General features: G+C 38.7%; 1 protein-coding gene and 1 long non-coding RNA gene across 3 annotated transcripts in view; both read left to right on the top strand.

Annotated features, from left to right (window-relative positions):
* Positions 1-22325, top strand: part of PPARGC1A (PPARG coactivator 1 alpha) — a 361917-nt gene that overhangs the window by 72296 nt on the left and 267296 nt on the right. The window lies entirely within an intron of this gene.
* The window catches only part of LOC146767553 (uncharacterized), a 158036-nt gene that overhangs the window by 70430 nt on the left and 65281 nt on the right, over positions 1-22325 (top strand). Inside the window, exon 2 of the long non-coding RNA XR_014954752.1 lies at positions 37-22325. This exon is cut by the window's right edge and continues 65281 nt beyond it. This is a non-coding gene — a long non-coding RNA (uncharacterized LOC146767553). The remainder of the gene's footprint in view (positions 1-36) is intronic.

Below are 22325 nucleotides of genomic sequence, written 5' to 3'. Positions count from 1 at the left end.
GTTTTCTTTCATTTATGAATTACTCTGATAAGGCAGGAAAGGCAGAGAAGAAAGTAGGTGACAAAACCAGTTTTAGTGCCAGTAAAGTGTTGTTTTCTAGGAAACAGCACATGCACATCTTCATTGTTGCTGGGTTGCTACTTCTGCAGGTCAAAGCAAATCCACATTTTTATATTGTATCATAAATTTTAGTTGTGTTTGATATGGGTAGGAAGTTCAGAAATTTGAATACAGATGAATTATAGGAATGAAGGTAAAATAGGGGAAAAAGGTTTCCTGCTGAGGTACTCTGTGGAACAGTGTTTTATTTCTAGTAATATAAGTTTTTTTAAAAAAGAGAATGTGTTAAAAAACCATTATTTTTCAATGTCATGATGTGTATGATGAAATGTGAAAACCATTAAAGTGCTAAAGAAATCAAAAATTAAAGATGACATTTAGTCCTTAAGCGATCACTAATACTGATTAGTGCCTCAGAGTAATATAAAATAAGGAAAATGTGTGAATGAAATTTTGAGTTTTCTGGATTCCATAGTTTTTCTACTCTGTGTCTTGTAATTTAGAGTGTTATTTGACTATATATCAAAATTTCCAATTTATGAACGAGCCTTTGTTGTGAACATGTTCAAGGTACAAGCTTTTGACAATGGAGAACTTAATGACCCACAGCAAGAAAAGTGAGAAACAGCAATCAATAACACATGGAAGTGAATTTACTAATTTCTTCATTATAAAGATAATCATGGTTCTGAAATGCAGTAAAAAAGATGATGTTGAGATGCTGTGGTTAATGGGGGCCATATAAAACTGAAGTAGATGGAAGAGAACAGATAGAAACTTGAGGAGAAATAGCCTGTCCAGAGATCTGCTTGCTGCTTAGTTTGAAATTCATAAGGTGCTATGTAGAAATGTAATTTCCTTGGATTTCCAGGTACTTGGATACTATAAATGAGCTCCTTCACCATGTTGTAATTATGACAGAAAAAATAACTTGTTAGAATCCTTAAATACTTAAGGTTGGAAAATACCCAGCACTGCCATATTCATCACTAAACCAAGTGTCCCAAATGCCACATCTACATCCTTTCTGAGCACCTCTGGTGGTGGTGATACTTAGGGAATCATAGGATAAATTGGTCTGAAACAGTCTTCAAGAGATCTCTTGTCCAACCTCATACAGTGTGGCCAGGTCAGACCAGGTTGCTCAGGCACTGACCCAGTTGAATCTTCAAAGTGTCTGAACAAACTGAACAACCTTTAAGGCCGGCTCATTCCACTGGTGGGCTGTCCTTATAGGGAAAGGTTTTACTCAATATCCTGTCTGAACCACTCTTATTTTACCTTAGGTCCATTGTCTTCTGTGCCATCATGCTCTGCCATAGAGACCCCAACTTCATCTCTTCAGTGACCTTCCTCACAGGTGCTAGGGGACTGTTAGGTACCCTTGAAGCCATCTGTTTTCCAGGCAAAACATGCCTTGTTCCTTCAGTCTCTTCCCACAGGTCTGGTGCTCCAGTCCCCAGCCAATCTTGAAACCCTCTGGTGAAATTTGCCTCGGTTTGTTGATGTGTTTCTTGTATTTGAGAGTGGAGTTGGTGGTATTCTGGATGTGGCCTGACGAATACTGTGCAGGGCAGTCCTCCCTTCTCTCTGCTGGCTGTAGTCCTGCTCACACAGCCGAGGAAACTGCTGGCCTTTGCTGCCAGTGCATGCTGCTGGCTCATGCTCAGCTCCATACGCACCAAGACTTTCCACTGGCCTGCTTCCCAGCAAAGCCCTGCCTGTATTGTATATTCCTTCCCAAGTGCAGGACAGGGCTTTTGTTCTTGTTGAATTTCAGGAGGTTCATATTTCTGTCTGAAGACAGGTGCCAGATTTGCCTTCTGCCTTCTTGGGGGCCTGTCTTTCTCCTTTCAAGGCGCCCCTTGCAAGTGAGCGGCCTTGGATGCAGCCTGCCAGGTCCCATGAACACCTATGGCTGAGTTCTCCTGAGATACCTGAGTCAGTCATCTTCCACTGCTGGGCATCTCTTTCTCCAGCTCTGCCTCTCAGTGCTGAGGCCTGGAAGACCTTTCTGGTGAAGACTGGATGAAAGAACTCATGGAGTACCTCAGCCTTACCTGTGGTCATGGTCACTAAATCACGTGCCTCTGTTGCTGTGTTCTTTGAAAAACAGGTCATTATTTTTAAAGATTCAAATTAAAAGTGTAGGCACTGTTCTCTGAACAAAGGTCAAGGTCTTCCTGGCCTGGTATCTTGTTTCTGTTGTTAGGTGTTCTGCACTTTTTCAGAGGATCTAGACTGATATGAATGACGGTGGAATAATTGGTCTGCAAAGAAACTTTCTTTTTCAGCTGTTTTAGAAACCCTCTTTTCCTGTGATACAGGAGGGTGTTTATCCTTGATGTCCTTTGGACTATTTTTTAATGTCCTCTTGACAGAGGTAATGTATTCAAGGGGAGTATATGTCATTAATTTGCAGTGATGGCAATATAAATGGCAGTATATTAATATTTTTCATATTCTGTATTCCCTTCTCAATACATCATGGCATCCTGTTCACTTTTTTTGACCCCTCATGTGTATTGAGCAAATGTCTTCATTGAAGTGCCTGTGATGAATCTTGCATCTTTTTTCCTGAGAGGTTATAACTAATTCAGAACCCATCAGTATGTACAAGTGGCTTTAAATTTGTTCCTTCTAGTGTATCCTACTCTGCACTTTTTTCACTGTGAATTTCATCTGCTGTCAGGTTGTCCAATTACCTAGTTTTTTAAAGGTCCTTCTGGAGTTCCTCACAATCCTTTGTAATCTCGACTACCCTAAATAGTTCTCTGTAGTCAGCACATTTCACATTCTTATTACTTACAGCATGTCAGCTTTCAGTTATTAGTAAATATGAATAAGTGTGCCTTTCATAGTATTGATCATTTGGACATGCTTTCTTCATGCACTGGTTATTTTTTCCTCTTTGTTCCTATTTCCAGTCATTTAGTTAGTCTTTCAGAATGTGGCAGGAATCCACCTATAAACGACTGGATCACACTGAATACTCAGAGATGCACAGTAGCTACCAAGGGCTGGTCTCCAAGGTGTCCCCAATGAAGTAAGTTGCCTTTGAGATCAGAACATAATCTTAGGTGGACTGAATTCCCTTGGAGACCTTCCCAACCCCTCCAGAATATTTGACTTTCAAGACTGCATGTCCAAGCTTTCTAAGTAAATAAATATGAAGAAGTTTCTAGAGAGTCTGTTTAATGTTCCTTTGCTCACTTTTTTCTTCACTCAGACTGGTATGGATGGGTTCTCATGGCCTGGGTTCTCTTCCTCCTGGTGAAATAAGGAATTCTGTTACACTCTATGTTTTGTGACTCGTAACTTCTGTGGTAGATAATAACCAATACTCTTTCTGGTTAAAGAGTAAAACTTGTGTACCTCTAATTAATGTGGATGAAGTGCAAGTTCATCCTCAAGGCTGGAAATACAATAATGCAGCTGTGTTAGCTCTACTCTCTTGATCCTTGCTCCTTTCAGAACTCTGCAGTGTTTCACAGCCCACCTTTGGGTCTGGAAATAGCTAAGCTTAAGATACTGTTTAGGAAACATGTATTGTGAAAACCTGGTGAGTTCTTGGGCATGAAAGGTTTATGATGGTTCAAGGTTATACTGAGCAAATAATAGGAAGAGAGAACTGTTGAGAGTAACAAAATAGGCAAAAAACATCAAGAACAGAATATTCCATCAACTAGAAATAGCCAAGGTGAGACAAGGACTTCAAAAAGGAGGTGGTGTCATATATTCATGCCCATTTCTGGCTTCTTTGGAGTCTAGACACTGAGAACACAGCTGAAAACAGGTGAGAGCACAGCCTGGTTCTGAACCAGCCCAGCTTCTCTTAAATTCTTAGAAATTATAAAAGTGCTAATCCAAACCTCATACAGTGTGTGGAGCACATGTATTAGAACATTCAAAATAGGATCTTTTTCTTCCGCTTGACCTTCAAATACTGTCTCTTTTTCTGCTGTGAGAATCATATGATGACAGATGGGCTATAAGTGGGGTCAAATTTCCAAGCGGGTTTGAAACTGAGGAAGGCTCTTTGTCCTGAACGGAGTAGTAGACAGTAGAATTTGTCAAATTGCACCCTCTTTAATCATCCTGTCTCTGACAACAGCAATGTGATGGAGAGTTGTCCATTCCAGGTATTATTAATTTTGATGGATAGCGATTCCAAGAAAAATTTTAGCTTCCTGGCCAATTGCTTTGTTTAACTCAACTGTTGATACTCACATGGCTTAATAGGAATAGCAGTCCTGCTGGAAGCTGTACTTCCAGAAGCTTATTAATATGATGTAATAGACTGTTATGGGGACTCTGTTCACTCTTGTAATCTGTTTTTACACTCAGTATGGTGACATTTGGGTTTATCTATGGCTTTTCTTCTTGTTAGTTTTTTAGGTTTTTTTGGTTTGGATTTTTTGTTTTTATTTTATTTTTGTTGTTGTTAAATTGTTTTTTTTGTTTGGGTTTTTTGGGGCGATTTATTATTTAGACATACTCTTGTTTTGATTTTTTACTTTTTATGTATCTATAAATATATATATATATATATATGCACACATGCACACATATATATACACACATATATATATATTTAGGAAAAAAAAAAGCCTCCTTTAGTAAGATACTTTTTTGTAGATTTCTATGGATTTTAGTTTCCTAACTCTCCCCTTTAGGCTTTACCTAATTTTCTCATTTAGGAAAAAAAGCCCCTCTCATACTTCAAGTTTAATGCATTGTCTGTTGATGTGATGACTCTGAGAGGGATCCAATTTAATTACATTTTGACCACTGCTTCTTAATGGCTAAATCTTACTTCCCGAACTAGTGTGCTGTGTTACAAGAAACATGTATTTTATGACTTCTGTGAGTTCCACAATGGGTTTCCATAGAATGAAATAAGTTTATGGCATTGAGAGTATTTTCATTCTTCCTTTAACCTAATGTGACACTTAGCCAGTTGGCAGTCGGGTAGCTGAGGATGTTTGTTGTCTCTGTTGCAGCTGATGCAGTTTGTGGGCACCCATGGCTGCCAAACACATTTCAATTGTAGTTCTGGCTTCTCTTCCCAGTCAAAGGCGGGTGCAGGGCCAGTATTTTCCCACATCAAGCAATGAGGGCTTTGTTCTTCTTGTCTACATACAGAGGACAAGATGTGAATTTGAAGTCACAGTGCTCTTGCTCTTTATATCAAGCCAGTTTTTTTAGCCTCTTGTGTTTAGAAAGAGAGAAGGTCTGGTGCTCAAGACTCTGATGACAAATCTGCCTGCTGCTTTGCTTCAGGGCAGGCTTCTGACAAGCTGGGGCTCTCGTGCAAGTATAATGGGATAGTTCCAAGATCTGGTATAAAGATTTACAAAGGAATTTCAAATATAGGTGCCAATTTCAGATTTCTTCATTTTACTGTCCCTACCCTGGTGGTGTCTCAAATGAGAATGTGCTCTTGAATCCACAAAAGTCCTGTATTTCTGAAGAAAGTCATCCCACCTACATATATTTTTGTTTATATCTGAGAGGAGAGTGGGGCCCTTTCTTTTCAAAAAACTTCTTTACTACTTGTCTCAATTTCTTGAAGTGTAATCATCCTGATAAAATGCATTGCTTTTTATGGTGGCTGGTACATTGTTATAAACTCTTGATTGTTGCAGTAGTTAGTGATGCTTACTTGGGTTTCTGATCTTCTGATGCAATCAGCAGGCTAGGAAAGCTGGTGGTCCGTAGGTCAGTTGGGCAACATGAGCCTTCACTGCCAAAACTGTACAATGTATCAGCAGATGAATTTAATAATTCTTCATAACACCTTTTCTCGACCCTTTTTCCTAAACCTTAGTGCTATACAATGGTATTTATTAGGTCAGATGATGAACTTTGCTTCAAAACATTAATATGGAAAAAATGAACAATTGTGATTAAAATTGATTTTTTCCCTTTGGGAAGTTAGAATAAAAAATGGTTACCTGCTCATTTATGAAACAGATTTATTCTGTTGACATGGAGGCTTGTTTGAAATGTAATTGAATTTCTGTTACCTAATGGAAAGTGACAGTTAACAGTATTTATTTTCCATTTGTGTCTCAGTAGATAACATAACACAATTTTGATTTGTAGTTAGTTTGGAATCTGAGATTGTTCTATCCCTGTAATTGAAAAGATGGAAGCACGATGGCCTATTACAATTCTGGTTTTGTTTTTTTACACCAGTAAAGGCAACATTAATACAGTAAACAGCATCTATTCCAGCTTAATAGTTGTACTGAGATGTTATTTTTGCATCCTGCCTTTCTCATTAGAAACGGCCACATCATGATCTGGATTGATAATTCTTCCATTTAGACACTCTGTGGCAGCTAATTTCTATGAGGTATGCATCCCTTTTCTTGCCCACCTCAAAATAACTTTTTTACCTTGCAGCCAGAATGCTGTTACTAGCCATAACACAACAATTATATTAATCTGTTTCTTTAGCAATTTATTTTTGTGATATGTATCTTGCTCACTTTGTATGGGAAGTGCTATCACTGAACACTGGAGGACAGCCCCAGGATCAGGCCCAGCCATGAGTTCATGACAGGCAAGTTCTGCTTGACCACCCTGGTCTCCCTCTGTTGCAGGCTGACCCACTTAATGGGTAATGGAAAGGCTGTGGATGTTGTCTAGCTGGACTTCAGTAAAGTCTTGACATAATTTTGCACTGCATTCTCCTGGGGAAATTAGCTGCTTATAGCTTAGATGGGTGCACTGTTTACTGGTAAAAAATTGGCTGGATGGCTGAGCCCAGAGAGTGGTGGCGAGTTCATCTGAGTTTGTTCTGTCTCTGATTGACACAATGGGAGCGTGATGGCCTGAAACAATTCTGGTTGTCTCTGATAATCGTTCCTGTGAACTCAGCACTGGTGAGGCCGTACCTCAAATCCTGTGTTCAGTTCCGGGCCCCTCACAGAAAGAAAGACATTGAGGTGCTGGAGTGAGTCCAGAGGAAGGCAAGAAAGCTGGTGAAGGGTCTGGAGTGCAAGCCCTACAAGGGGCAGTTGAGGGAGCTGGCATTGTTTAGCCTGGAGAAAAGGATATTCAGGGGGGACCTTCTTGCTCTCCATGATCTGAAAGGAGGTGGTAGTGAGGAGAGGGTCAGTCTTTTTTCCCAGGTAACAAGAATTAGGACAAGAAGAAAACCCCTGAAGTTGTGCCAGAGGAAGTGAAGATTGGGTATTAGGAAAAATTTCTTCACTGAAAACACAGTCAGGCATTGGAACAGGATGTCCAGGGAAGTGATGTATTCACTATCTCTGGAAGTGTTCTAAAGGTATGGGAATGTAGCACCTGGGGATATTGTACAGGGGTGAACACAGTGGTGCTGGGCTACCAGGCTCAATGATTGTGAGAATTTTGGGTTTGGTTTGGGGTTTTGTGTGGTGGTAAAGCTTTTCTTCTAACCTGTGTTTCTAAAGAAAAACTTTGCAGCTTAGTTTTGTTTGGTTTAAAGACGATTTATTGTTAGTTATCTAACAGATTAGGTTCTTGGGCTGTGGCCCTTTGGTTAGCGGCCCAGGCAGAGAAGCACACACTCTTGACACCTTGATTGTTTGGTGTTTTCTTCTTCTCTCCCCCCGCCCAGGGCTGTTGCTATCTTTTATAAGATATATTACGTATAATATGTTTATAATTATTTCCTAATACCTATTACTTATGTTGCTAAGTGTTTTTTTACTCTAAATTAATTTGTGAGTGCTAACATTACTAAGAACATGGAGGTAAGGAAGAAGAAAGAAGAAGGATGGGTTTAGCCTACTTTCTTCTATCTTAGAACTTTTGACCTTTATGTATAAAGTAAAAACTCCCCTGTATATGCACTAAAACCCCCTTGTACACTACTAAAAAATTTTCCCCTCTACTTTGTGACTACATTTACTATACTATTTAACACTTTGTGACTGCTTGTTTTACCTTTAAAGTTGGTAATTTATTCCATGGTTCAAACTCGAAATCACAGCTAAATCTAGCTGCCTGCCGGGGTTCAGACTGCTTCTGACCACGGCCTGGAACCTCCAAAAATGTCTGAGAGACATTTTGAGTTCCCACAAATGATCTTTTCCAACCTTAACCTTTCCTAGTGGTCTTTTCCAACCTTAACAATACCATGAAAGCCATTGCTTCATCATTAGTGTTAAAAGTATCAGGTAACAACTTGGTTCTTGTATTATTACATGCCTTATGCTGCAATTTCTCTGCTGCTTTTTATTTGGAGTTCTGCTTACCCCTAAATGATTAGGCAGCTTTTTCACACAAAGGAAGTTATTTCCCTTTGAAGCCAATGTCTACCCATTCCTACTGGTTCTTCTAAATCTGGTGGCACTGAAGGAGTAACGTTTTTTTGGAGAGGCAATTGACTTTCCTTTGTCACGGTGAAACCTTTGCTGTCAAGAGCTGGTCACCATTTACTTGCCTTGCAACTTGCACAGTTCTCACTGCATTTTTGAAGAGATCTGCGTGTTACATGGCAGGACCAAACACAGTGGAGGAGCTTGTTTTCTTGGAAATGCAGAATAACAGTCAAAGTCAAGTGTTTGACCAGATAGTACAAGGTGGTGTTTCTTCAAGAGAAGGAGGTGGCTGTCACAGCACAGCCTCCATTCACCCAGCCTGCTTTCCAGATGGGCCAGAAGCAGGACACTAAAGACTCACATTGGGTTATGAGCTTGTACTGCCAGTTTTGGTACATTATTTTAAACTTGTAAGTTTTAAAAGAGTAGTTGTGCACTGTCCTATTACAGCTATTGGGAAGGGGTATGATTCAGATCATATTTTTGGTATATTCAAGTGTTATGTTCTCATGAATTCAAGCTTTTTTTAGTGGCTCAGATATAACAACTATTAATTATTTTACCACCAGCTTTTTTTCTTTGAGCTGATGAATAAATTAAAAAGTCAGGTTTTTATGAGTCTTGAGTCCTAAGTTGATTCAGGAAGAGAAAATAGAAGCATGCTACTGTGGTTTCTAAAATGGAAACTGAGTAGAGCATCTGTGTACCAGTAATGTGTTATCAAGAAGGATTGTTTCATTTGGATTGTTCTCAGGGATTGTGTGCATGAGAACCACAGAAAATGGATACGGATTTTTGAAAATCCAGAAACAGTTCCTGAAAATAGAGAAGCAGTATGTTCTATAGCTCCTGCCTTTAGGTTTTTAAATTTTGTTTCGAACAAAAGAGTGTATATTTTCTAAGTTTACTTCATTAAAACCTCAGTGATTTCTGATATGAGCTTTGTAGAACTTGCGTTTATTTATTCAATAAATAGATGAAATCATAAATAACAACAGTGCATAAAATAGCCTAAATTGACAAAATCCAAATTAATCTGCGCATAGGACTTGCTGCATTGAATATGAACAAAAAATATTTCAATAAGACACATGAAATGTGTCTATTTTCAGAGCAGCCTTGAGCTGCTCTACAGTACTCATAAACCACAGATTTCATCCTTGTCCGTTGGTTAGCTTAAAATAGTTTTCATTTCAGATCTCCTGGTTAAAGACTTACTAATGAACAATTACTTAATAAACCATTTGTAATTGTACTATTTAATGTGTAAATATGCAGTTTGTAGTGATGGGATATCCAAGCCTGTAATGGCTAAATATTTCAAGACATTTTAGTGAGACCTGGAGTGGAGATTCCAGTGGGTATTTCCATGCATACTTCTTTACATATGCAAAAATACATGTATGCATACAGGGGTACACAGGTATGTGCGTATATAGATGTGTGCATGCATAAATTGGGGAATCTGTTATATAATTAGTTATCAAATAGAGTTGATAATTAGCTCATAAGCACACACATTTTCAGTGGTACAGTGTGGCTGCCATATGGGTGAGAGCTTTTTAACAGACACAAAAGCTTAATGTTCAATGCTATTTTGTACTGAAAACATTAAATTTAATGCAAGATGGAATTTGTAAACTTTGAAGGTTTAGAGGACTATCATTTCTTTCCTCTCTAGTTCTGCAGATACTCAGCAGTCCATGACAGCAAGGTTTTTCCATATTTTTTCTTTTTTAACCCTAAATTATGACTTTGTGCTGACTTTTATTGATTTCTCTTACATGCCATATTCTGATTATTCAGTCTGGAAGACAATTTCTGCTGATTTTGTTAATAGCTGAAACATAAAGTAATTTATAGAGCATTTTGTGAAATATGAAATCTGCTGCTGGAAGGGTGGCATTTGAGTAGGCTTTATGTTGAAAGTTTTGTGTGTGAAATACACAGCAATACCCTATGTGAGAAGGAAATAGAGGGTGTACAAATGCTGTTTTGTCAGTTGTTTATATTTAATTGGTATATTCCTGCAGGAACTTAGCTGTCTCTGTTGATAATTGTGTAAACCAGAAGTTTTAGGCATAAATGTGTGCTTCAAAGTAGCTGTGTGTCAGAAATGAAAATATGTCTTAGAAGTAATTAGATCTGTGGAAAATCATCCAATAGAGAGAAATAAAAAGCTGGAATCACTTAGTTTTGAGCAGAGATTAATGGTAGAAGCCATAGGAAGTAATGGTACAAGAAAAGCTTGGGGAGATTCCTTACTTACCTCTTTATTCATCATCTCAGAATGGTGAGAGAAGGGAGGCATCCTACTGGAATTAACGTATTTATCTAGGTATTTATTCATCACTGTACAATTTGACTTGTCAGTGTGTTAATGGTTTTATTTTTCTATGACAGTTGTCAAGGAGGGACAACTTGTAATTATTGCTGTTTTAAAGGAAAATGTCTTGTGCAGGACATCAGAAACAGAAGCCTGTTCCTGAATCCACATGCTCACTGCTGGTATGGTTTTATTCTGCCATGTCTCCATTTCAAGTAAAATTTAATATATATAAAAGAGGTAAAGTTAGTACATACACTGTGTGTGTTAGGCCTTTGTTTCCCTGACTATAACAATTGTTGCTTAGCTGGAGAGATGGCATGTGGTGTACACAGACATCTTTGAGGAGTTCTTGTAGTAGGATGGATAGCACTGGAAACCTGTTGGGCTCAAGGCCTTCCTGGAGAGTGCTGAGCTCCTTTTGTTCCTGGTACATGTTCCTGGCTCTCTCCTGGGTGTTCTCTTGTATGCTGGGTTTTCAGAGAAGTAAACATGGTGAAATTGACTCAATCAGTCCTATGGGCTGAATGACAGTAAAGTTTCAAATTATATCTGGTTTACATACTAAATTTAGGCTGGTATCTATAGTGTATTCACCATAGTGGGGGAAAACCTACATATGGATGAGCTTAATCTGCTGGTTGGTCTGTGGTCTGTTGTCCTTAGAGATGGTGCAAATCCACAGGATATCCCCTTTGCAGGATTTTTGTGCTTGATCTTGTGAGTAGGCTGTAAAGTCAGAGGTGGAAGGACTCCTTTTGACTATGCAATTGGTGTGGCGTGTATGTATTATTCCCTCTAGCAGATATGTGGAATCTGCTGCATTTTAGACATGTACTCCTGATGCAGAGGCAAATAAGGCCCGCCAGTTAAAATATCCATTTGTTGCACTTCAGTCCTCTTTACCATAAACAGCTGTCGGTGATAGTGTTGTTAGGAGTCAGATGAACTGGGCTGCAGATGAGCTCATGTAAAATGATGCCAAGCCCTCAGACCAGGGATATATCCCAGTTTGGCTGGGGAAGGCTCAGCTCTTGTGGTCCTCTTGTTTGTCTCTCTCCTGTGTTATTTCTCTCTCCTGACCCATCTCACAAATCACATAGGGTAAACTGAAACTGAAGCAAAGGGGAATAAACTCACAGGTTGGAATGGATTTGCCCTTTCCTTCCTTTCCTATTCCTGTCTACCACAGAGGAGGCTGCTGTCCTCCTCATCTTCCCTGCAGAAGGGCAGAGGGTAATGATTTTAAATTAAAAGAGGGTATATTAAATGTAAACCAGGTATTTTTTACAAGGAGGGTGGCAAAACACTGGGACAGTTTGCTGAGAGGGATGATCCCAATACTGGAAATCCCAACTCTGGAAATACTCCAGGTCAGGTTGGATGGGGCTCTGAACAACCTGATCTAGTTGAAGATATCTCTGCTCATTGTAGGGGAGTTGAGTCACAGTTTCTGTTTAAACATGTAGTCATCCAAAAGCTGTGCTTTTATGTTTTCCTAGAAGTGCCTTAACTTACACACTGGGAAAAATCAGTGATAGATTCCTGTCTGAGATCTTGCCTATTAAAACCACTGCCCTTCCATTTGTAAGGTACATAGGGATGTGCATGAAATAAAGGAAAATTTGTGGAAAGGTTTACTGCACACGCTGTTAGTATTAAATGCTTGTACATACAAGTGCATTTTATTGCAGAGGTTTCAGTGAGTACTGTGTGCAGCTTTGCTTTGGAGCAAAGTAGTAAGCCATCTTCTGACAGGGCCTGAACTTTCTACATGTGTTACTTTTGTTCTCTGAAATTTTTATGATAAGCTCAGCAACCAAAAAGTAGTGGTGGATTCCAGCTCCAGTTTTGATGTGCTGTGCTGAGCTACAAAGGTATTTCTAGAGGGAGACTTCATTTAACTGTGCTCAAACTGGAAAGAAAAACTGATGCTCTGCAAGTGTTGGATCCAGATCAGCAAGAATTTCTGAGCAAAAATGAGGAACAAGGGAGTGGAAGACTCTTTTCAAAAAAACCCACAACACAAACAGCAAAGAAACAAAAAGCCTGTTGAGAGCATCACTGTGAGTATTCCAGCTAGACAAGTTTGAAAACAAAAGAATTTGTTTGGAGGAATGGAAATAAATATAGTAAAGAGTAATAATGTAATTGCATGGACTCCCAAGCTGCTGCTTTCAAAGCCTTTTTCAGTGTCTTTTCTTTCAGTGAACTTTCTGATGTTTTAAAAACCAAATCATATGCATTTGGTCCCAATAGCCCTATTTTACATGTCTGCAGTGCTTTTGAAGTACTTTATTTACCAGTTCCCATGTCAAATGTATGTACTAAAATGTCCTTCATTTTCTACTGAAATCCCAAATTATGTATTTGGAGGGTGTTTCGGTAAAAGCTTTAAACTGGTAAAAACTGCATCTAGGATTAATATGTATTTCAGGTCCTTTGTTTAAGAGTTTACTTTCTGTAAGCTTAACACTATACAAGGCACAATATGGAGTTTATTGGCTCAGCACAGAGTTTGGTAGAGCAGGGGCCGTGTCTGAGTTGAATAGTTTTTATGTTTAAAAGATGATATATTTATTTTTAAATTACATTCCTGCATGTGTTGTGATGCCAGAAGGGATTCTGATAATTGAAGTACAGGGAAGTTAGTTTAAGTATGTAAAACTTCTCATTATAACATCATGTTTGCCAAACCTGACCTATAGTTACAGTGACGTGTCTTGGTAGGACAAAAGCTGTAAGTATTACCAGCAATCACTTTGCTTTCAGTTGGGAAAGCAAAGATTTGGTTGAAAGGACGTGTTTTTGTTTGACACCACTGGTGCCTGAAACTGTGGAAATGGTAAAACATTTCTGATAGCTTTTTCACTATATAATTTAATATATTTGTTTTTCATTATAGGAATACAAGCAAGAAAACAATACTGGGAAAAAGAAAAAGCATATTAGAATAATGTGATTTAAACTTTGACAGTGTATCTTTGTTTGCAGCTGATAATGCTAATGAAAATTTTGGAGACACTATTCTGCTTACAGAATAATGGAAGATGAGAATGAATGGCTAATTGTGATGCTCATAATTCTGTGATTCCTTGTAACAGGAGAGAGTACGCTGCCTGTCATTCACCAGCTGCTTTGAAAAGTGTGTAACAGGAACAGTTTTCAATCGCTTTTCTGCAAGTGACAGCAGAGTTTTAAAATTGCAGGAGGTATGTCAGTTTGCCAACCTTTATGTGAGGGGTAGCTTGTATCAAAGAGCTGAGGACAAGTATTTGGCTACAAATGCATCTGTTTGAAAATACGTTAACAGCAAAACAAAGTGGTGAAAGAGATTTCATTCATTAGCATACATGAGGCAGCTCTCAAATAAATACCTGTGTCACAGTTTGATGCTGGCAAACAGAACTACCTTAATTAGGTAAATTTCTCTGAAAATATGGGAATTATTCCTAAACATTATTAATGGTGAAATTGGACAGCAATTTGCATGTTGGAATGAAGAAAAGCTTTATACTGACATTCAGTAGTTGTATCTGTACTATAGGACTTGATATTAAGAAATGGTTAAATATTCAGTCTCCTGAGCTAATGTCTCTCAAGTTCTTAAAAATTATGGAGACTATTGTGCCCACAAATACAGCATTGAATAATATATATCCTATGTTTTGGTAGATTAGAACAGATGGCAAAATATGGTAAATGCTCTTTCCAGTAAGAATTACCTTAAGGTTGAAATGTTAAGTAAAGGTATTTAGGAATTGACCAAAAATAAGGGTGAGGCACTAAAATTTATAGAAATTGCCATTTGAAAGAATAAATAAGAGTTTATTAGAACTGAATTGTTCTTTTGAAAGTAGTAGAGTGGTCAGTTATCTTAAAGTGACCATGTTGGCAGTTGTGGCTGAAGCGAAGCCTGGGAATGCAGGATGGGTGGCGATGGCCACCAGGAAGCTCCACATCCACCTTTTCATGTCACATGTGCAAGTGCTTCCTAGCCAACATTCCTGGCTGATGCAACAATTCTAGCTGTGATTGTTTGAGGTTGATGCAAAATGGACACTCAGTCATATTGCTACCAGGGGATTGTGAAATAATCTGTAGCAGCCCTTTAGTATTTTCTCAGTGAGTAAAATTGAATTTGTAAGACCATTAGAAATTAGTCTGGTAAGGGTTAGTGTTTAGGAGTTTCAGATGCACTGTTTTCTCTGACTTCTATGTCCTTATGAATGGGATGCAGCTCTTCCATTTTAAGATTAACTGCAGTAGCAGGGTGTTATTTATGATACGATAACTGCTCTTTTATCTAGGGAGACAGGCAGAGAAAAAAGAAAAAAGCATGTTGACAGACAGCTGAACTACATTTCTATCAACAGTGTAATGTCTCTGCTCCCAGTCTGCCTTGGTCCTCTGTAGGTAGCACTTCACCATCAGTTTCCGTTGACTCTCTCATTAAATCCCTTGCTGCATCCCTTGTCTTTCTCTAAAGTGTAGGGAAGGGATCCAAAAGGCAGACCTGCATTGGAGATCAGGCACCAGTGATCAAATGCTGCCTATGCTTCTTGGTCCTATTTTTGGTTACTTATGCACTCTTCAGGTAGTTCCACAGGTGCATAGCCAGTAAGAATAGCTTACGTGGTCTGGTGGTGAAAGAAGGATCACTGGCTGATGTAAAATCTCTGATTTTCAGGAGCTTCTGTTGTAAACCTATCTCTTCTGATCCTCTTAATTGTACAGTTAGTTAAAGGATAGGTAAAAAGTGGTGATTTTAAAGCACAAGTTACTGTTTGCCTTCCCCCCCCCCACCACCCCATGAAAAAAATAAAGTCAAACCCAGAAACATACCTGCTTTCAGATCTTGGAAAAAAAAAAGCTGAGATATATTGCAATTTGATTGCACAGAACAACTTTCGGGATTACCTTTCAATTTTGAGTTACTCTACTGTCTATGAGTATGTTTCTGTACATGTAGCAGTGTGCAGTATTACACTGGTAAATGCATAACTCTGAAGAACAGTGTTCCAGGTTATACTGTAATGCTGTTAACTTTTTTTGATGAAGTATTTGCAGCATTTAAAACAAGCGGTATGTTTATTTTGAAATTTTAACTGAAGCCCTACACCGGAAGGCTTTCTTAAGACAGAAGCAGGAGTCTTTTCTGTAGCAAATCAGTGGTATGAAATGAAAAATGTTTTATAGAACAGGGCAATTCAGTAACACTCTGGTGTCAGCTTAATGCAAAAGGCTGATTCCATAGTGGTCAGATGGTATCAGGCCATTTAAACATTCAAAGCTGACTTGCATTTTGGTATTACAAAATTCGTTACTGCTTTGACAATGGACGACTTCTCCTTGAGAACAACAACCATTGGTTAATATGAATATACCAGCATATTTGTTTTAAAAGCTATAAATATACAAATTCAAAAAAAGAGTAAAAGTAGACTTGGATCCTTATAGAAAATGTTTGTCATTCTGAGAGAAGCTCACACTAGTTCTCCTTTAGGGGAAAAAAGAATTTGTTTTTTTTTAGTCAAATTGGATTTGCTCGTTTGTTTATCTTTCCAAAACTCTTGACCTGAGCTGTGCAGTCTTGACATTCAGAACAGTCTACAGTATTAATGAACGAAAATCTTGAAAAATGTTCAAACAATAGAAGTGCATGAATTAAATTTACTGTGAAGAGTTTAAGAGATGAATTTTAAATTTGTAAATGTATTGATTACTCATATATTAAATGTCGTTAAAACTTCACAAGTCAATACCATTCATTGAGCAGAACTTGTAATTTTGGTTTTGTCTTGAACCTATATTTGAGAAACAAAGGGTATGTCATGTAGCAACTGGTTTATTTTCTAGCCAGATAAGCTTGGTCTTGGGAGATGCTTAGCACCTACCCATCCCATTGATCTTGTAGGTGACAAACATGTTTCATGGAATTACTAGCAATTGCAAGGATATGCTGTGCTCTTGCAGTTACTTATACTGAATTCAATATGATCTTCTGAGTGCTCAGTACTTTTTGAAATCAGGTCACATCTTTAGGTTTCTATATTAGGATTTTCAAAAGGACGTTGGCTCCATGACTTTGTCAGGTCAGAGCCTGAATCTGTAACTCCTTTCTCAGCAGCTTTGATGATACTTTTTTTTTTTTTTTTTTTCATTATTTGCTTTCCTCAGTTTCTGGTGAGATCAGCCAATGGCAGCCAAAACCATCACAGGACAAAAGATGTAAGATCCATCTACCCCTTGTACAGCTGTGCTTCTCAGTTCTGTTATTTCCTGGCTCTTTCATTTCACTTTTCATATTTGCCCATGTACAGCAATCTTACTTGTCACTGCATGTCCATAAAACACTCAGAGCACCACTTAAATTGCTCTCTATCATGATCTAATTCTCAAATACTAAAAATAATAATTTTTGAGCCTGTTTTTAGGTATGATGTTATATAAACAGCAGTGCTGCTAATATAATGGGTAAAGATTGATTTAAAACTTTTCCTTACCATACATTGCTCCTACTTCTGAAACATTGGGTCATTTTTGCTCTAGGTGACTGCTTAGAATTCTATCTGAATACCAGAATAATAGCTGAATAACATAAGTGAACATATTTTCTTTGCTATCAGGATTCAAAATTCCACAAGTTAGAGTCAACTTTTGAAGATAAACCTATGCCCCAGTACTGTCATAGCTGTGAAATATGAATTATCTCTGTGTGCGTGTGCAGGTCAGATATCTGTGCATGCACATCTGCTATTTGCATGCCTAAGTTAGGCTAGCCCAATTGCACATGCTTGACTTGAAAAATCTGCCCTGTAGTTATTAGAAGATGTCATACATTTTTCTGGCACGTTATGCAATGCAGGGCAATGAATTCTTCTCCCCCACTCAAGACACAAGCACAGACACACACTCTCCAGAGGTTTGTGTCCACTGAGGAGTGCTTTATTTTCTTTGTAGTTGTTTTCCATTTGGAGCAGGTGTGACAAATCAGGTATATTTTGGCACCCTTTACCACAGACACAAAAAACAGATGGCTTTGGTTGGTGCTTGCTGAATATATGGAGCAAACACACTGCTTATGAAGCTAGAACCTCAGCTGCAGTAGCCAGTGCTTTCTGCTTGCCATTTAGCTGTGAATATTGCATCCTATCTCCATGCTGTGTTGTTCAATGCCCTTTTCCCTTTGGCTCTTTCCTCTTCTGTCTAACACTCTTTGCTGCAGTCTCCTTTTTTTGTTCCTCAACTAAATGGATGCTTATTTTTCGACTGTAGTAATTGTGTGCTGCCATGACTCAAGTCATGCTTCTGCATGACTCAAGTTTTCATTCCTGTTTGCTTTTAAGGCTAAAGGATGGAAAAAACCCCCAAGATATAAAAAGGATAACAAGCATGCCTGCTAATATTTGGAACTTGGATGCAGGTGTACCAGAGTACAGTGGACAGCATCAAAATCTTCCTCTTTAAAACTCATCAGCTTTTGGGGGAAAAGTAAAAGGTGTGAAAACATTAATAAAGCCAGTAAAATATAACTACACAGTTTAAGCTGTGAACTAAAACTCATTGACTAAATTATTTTGTAAGTCCACACCTAAAAATCTAAAGATGTGGTAGGATTTTGAGGCAATCTGTTCGCTTCGGTGGGAGTTCCTTGGCCCTCAGCACCACTTAGTGGAAATGAGTCTGATTGGAGTCTGAACCATGAGTATTGGTGCTTGAGGCACCAATTGAGGAAAAGCCTGGACTCTGTTACTCTGATATTTCTCTGCTGAAGTGATGCTGTGATTGGTGTATTAGGCAAGATGTTCTCCTGAGGTTCCTGCCTTTCTGCAATCCTTAAATATTTGAAAGAGTTGAGAGAGTGGCCTCAGGCCATGGTGTAGAAATTCATGGGATGCATTTGGTCCTTGGGCCACATTTTCCCACTTGTTTTTACTTAGGAGAAAACCCCCCATAAATCTGGCTGTTAATCAGTGTCTTAAAATCAAATGAGAAGAAGTTGGCAAGGAAATGGTAAGGCAGTGAAGATTTTGAGCCCTAGTCTCTTCCAGCAGCATCAAATATGGGAGCATTTCCTGTGGGAAGGGTTGATGAAGATTCAGGAGCTGAACTCATAATGGGCTGCCTTTGTGGGTTCAGAGCTGCACCCCTTCAACTCGTGTGCCAGTGTTTGCTCTTGGGAGGGCTGGCACACCTGTACACCTTTATCTCCCTGTTAGAGTGGCCCCATGTACTGTGCACATATGCTGGAGACCTGGTTTATAATTAAGAGCAGCTGGGCATGCTGCTGTCCAAAAGAATTTCCCCTAGTAAAGGATCAGTGAAGAAAAATGCAGACAGATTTTAGCCTTTTGTTGAAAGAATGAAGAGGAGCCTTCATGCTGTGCATGGCCGGGGGAAGTTTATTGCTTGCCTGAAGGACCAAGAGCTGAGGATCTTCCATTTTATGAGTCCCTCCTGTGCTGTACCCTTGGTGAAAAAAATAAGTTTAAACCACCTAAAGACAGCTTATGGGGATTCCCTAATAATTATTCACTGTGTTCTAGGGACTGCTTCTGCCCTGGTAGACTTCAGAAATGCAAAGAGCAAAAATATGGCAAAGAAACACAGCCAATAAAAGGCTCCTGCACCTGCCACTTTTACCCCCATTTTCCCAGATTTGTTTGGCACTTCCCTAGGATGTCAAGTAACTTAATAACCCGAGCATTACTTTTATAAAGCTGATGGAAAAAGATTTTACATCAAGCCCATTATGGCTAACTGGACTCAAATGAAGTCCATGCATAAAGTTTATTTTTAATAAGGGAAGTTGATCTCCTATTTCAGGTTTTTTCCCCCTCAAATATATCTTTTTAAAGTAAGTGAGGCACATAAAATATCGAGATATCTAGAAACAATTTTGGGTAGTCCACTTATGGCTTGTGCTGCAACCTTGCCTCACTGAGAGATGGGAGTGCAAAGCCCGTGCTTGTCAGTGGTCTGCCACTTTTCCTGGCTGTATTTAGACAAACTTTTTTTTTTTCCTTGCTGTCTCTGAAGCAGTACAGAAGATGTGGGACAAGGATGGGGCTGTCAGAGTCCAACTCTTCTTGGGGAAGAGTTGTTTGGTTAATGAATTAGAGAAAAGCAGTGCTGGTGGCTGTTGTGCTTCTTTGCATCCTTGCCCATGCCTCCGTTGCACGATTGCTGTGATCCTGGAGACCAGGCTCTTTGGCCTCCTGTTTCTTTTCTTAGCTAAAACAAAACCTGCCACAGGGTATGTGAGCACAGGAGTGGCAGAGGGGAGCTCCTGCCATTGGGGCTGGCTGCTCTGGGGCTTCCAGGAGGCAGCAGCACAGGCCTGCCAATCCTGGGGCTTTAGGGGCTGGTGGAGGATGTGAGGGAACATCACAGCAGGGCAAGTACTTGACAGGCCTTTGACCTCCTGAAGGAAGGCAACAATAAGCTAGTTTTTTAGAGAAACCTTACGAATATATTCATAGAGAGTAGGATGTAGCATCTCTCTAATCAGTAGTTCTGTGAAGTGTTTCTGATAAGGAACTGCAGGTTTTGGTGAAAAGTGAAGAGGAGTTATCTAATTGTCGCTCTGTGACTTGTCTTGGACAGCAGCTTTTCATCTTCTTTTGAGAGTTTTCACTCAGAATAAATACTATTGCAAGAGAGATGTAATTGTTAAACTCAACCAGGCATATCCTGTGCCCCCTTACACAGTGACACCATTGAGGGTAGCAGAGTTAGCCAGTTTATGTCTTTGTGTCCTGGATTTCCAAACAGGTAAATTTCACCTACTCTGTGACTGGGTGCACCTAAGCACACAGAAACAAATTGTGTGAATAAGGTAATGATATTTTCATAGTAGCCTCAGTACAACCTTGCACCTAGAGTGAATTGCGTATCTAAATGAAGAATTTAACTACCTGAGAGGGTTAAATCAACATATATATAGTTTTTCTACATACATACATATATATATATATATATTGTTTATTTATTTACTTACTTATTCTTGTGGTGTGTGCTACTGATGCCCCCTGGCAATCACCAGAGCATGATGGTCAGTGACTGCCTCTGGTCTGCTAAATGCCAGGTGGAGACTGAAAGCCTGGACTGCAGCACAGCTCAAGTTAAGCAACAAGATTATGCATTTGCTGTAATATGATTTATGCGGGCCTCCATAGTGGGTATTAGGTTGACTAAGAATGGATGTTGTCCTTTTCTGGGCATTCAGCTCTGCCATATATATATATGCTATTCAGGTCTACTAAGTTTTTATCAACTACTGTTTCTTCCAGAATAGCTAACAGGGCTTATTCAGCAATGACACTTCAATAGCAAAATGTTTTGTGAATTATTTTAGCCTATTTGTTTTCTCTCATGCTGTGTTCCTAAATATTTTTACAAAACTATATTTGAGAGAGGTATTCACTCAGAATGTCTTAGAAAAGGCAAATTAAGAGGTAAATTTTTTATTCTCCGACACGGTCTGTTTTCATTAAGTTGAAAGTTATGATGCATGTATGACTGTGTTTATAATAAAATGGCATGTTTAGAAATACTGCTGTAAAGCTCAATTCTTCAATTCAGTTAAAAAAGGGAGCTGTTAAAGGTGGCTGATGAGGAGGCAGCAGTTTGTCCACCAGTTACATGCTGCTGTACTGTGGAACTAATAGCATTAATACAAGAAGCATTTTCAGCTTGCACATCTAATGTAAAATACCAGATTTGGTAATAATTGAATTCTGAAACAAACAGTCCAATTACTAAGGCACTGTAGCTTTTGTTCATGTGATGGGCAGGCAACATTTCTTGCTTGTACCTGTCCCTACTGATTATTATTATGCATACTTAAAGTTCCTCTTTATTTTTTCCATTTTCATAAAAACTGCATTATGATGTGACATATCTTTTCCAGATATTTTGCTTGAATAAATAAGTAGAATATTAAATTCAGCTAGGGTATTAGATTATAAATTAGTTCTGTAACAGCCGTCATAATGTTATTTAGATTTTCGGTTTACACAGACCTTGTAGCAACTCCCAAGAGCTATGCTAGAGAATTAGGGGAAGATGTGAGTTGATGTAGGAAAATTGGTTTTGGTAATATGCTGATGTCAGTAGAGTTTTTCTGTGTGGAAAGATATTTAAATTAACATTTTTACTTAACTCCATTGTACAAACTAAAGATTGGTAATGATTTCAAATTACTGATGAATTGGTGTTTGGACTATGCAAACATGACCATAAATGTATTTTCCCTAGTAGGGCAATATTTATATTTTGAGTTTGTGTATGGAGTTTATTTTTTACAAACAGAGTAAGGTATTTTAATCTTCCCTGTAACATAACCATTTCACTTATGTCAGGAGAATGAAAACATTTAAGAGCATTTTCGATAAAAAACCCCATGCTGGCTAACAGGTACAGAGCTCTATGTATCAAGAAAGAAAGCACAGACTTACATTGCTGGTCTTGAATAGTTGTATCATGAGTAGCAAGCACAGTGACACATACTAGTGAGAGAGCTGTGAAAACATGCACATTTATAAATACTTTTATTAGGCAGATGGATTGTAATGGTAACCTGAAGAGAGAGCTTCAAGTAAAAAGATTTATAGCTG

This window comes from Lonchura striata, chromosome 4 (genome assembly GCF_050655825.1).
Source record: "Lonchura striata isolate lonStrDom1 chromosome 4, ASM5065582v1, whole genome shotgun sequence".
NCBI lineage: Eukaryota > Metazoa > Chordata > Aves > Passeriformes > Estrildidae > Lonchura > Lonchura striata.
This window is presented reverse-complemented; position numbering and strand designations above follow the sequence as displayed.